An 814-nucleotide genomic window follows, 5' to 3' on the forward strand; every position below is an offset into this window, starting at 1 on the left:
AAACATGCACTAACATAGGAAGCAATGGGAAGGTATCTATTCAGAGAACATATCTTTTTCTTTTGCTCGCCTGCTACAGAATAAGTTTTCTTATCGGAACACACTATTAAATAAATATACTGTCTGTAAAAACATTGGTAGAAGCGCCGCATGTGAAAGCTCCATAGAAGCTTCAAAAGTCATCCTTTCTTACATAGACGTCGATATACTTGATGTAGTGCGATAGTGCATGCTGCGGACGTATCTACATTGAAGCAAGACCAAGTCATCGAATTCTTTTCATCTATCCGCTTTGCCTTTGAATCTGTACAAATCTGTTTTGTTTTGTTGTCGCATTCGCCAGATCGATGTTCGCGCTGAACGTGGAGAAGGTTTAAAAGATTTTTATTAGGCTATCGCGTAATAGATTTCGATTGAACCTTCTTGCAAACACGTTGTAGTCTATCTTCCGCCTTTCTCTACTCGTAATTGATTGCCAGAACAATATTTTTTTTTTGTTCGATATAAAGCTTGAAGCTATTAAATACATACTCTATATTCTCTCTGCAATTAATCTACTGATAACGATGAACGTTTTACGATCTAAAACTGTAAAGAGATTAACCGACAGTTCCGTTTGACTAATGAATGTTTTAATGATAACTTTATTGATACTAATGAAGCAATATATTAAATTATAATATTAAAATTTAATTTTAGCGACAAATCGCTCCATTGAATTAAATATATAATTCGATTTTTGTTATTATAAAACCATTTTACGCTCTCTTACCCTTTCGAAGAGAGCATACAGTTATTACAAAAAAAATATATA

This window comes from Formica exsecta, unplaced genomic scaffold (assembly GCF_003651465.1).
Source record: "Formica exsecta isolate Colony F162 unplaced genomic scaffold, ASM365146v1 scaffold238, whole genome shotgun sequence".
Classification (NCBI taxonomy): Eukaryota; Metazoa; Arthropoda; class Insecta; order Hymenoptera; family Formicidae; genus Formica; species Formica exsecta.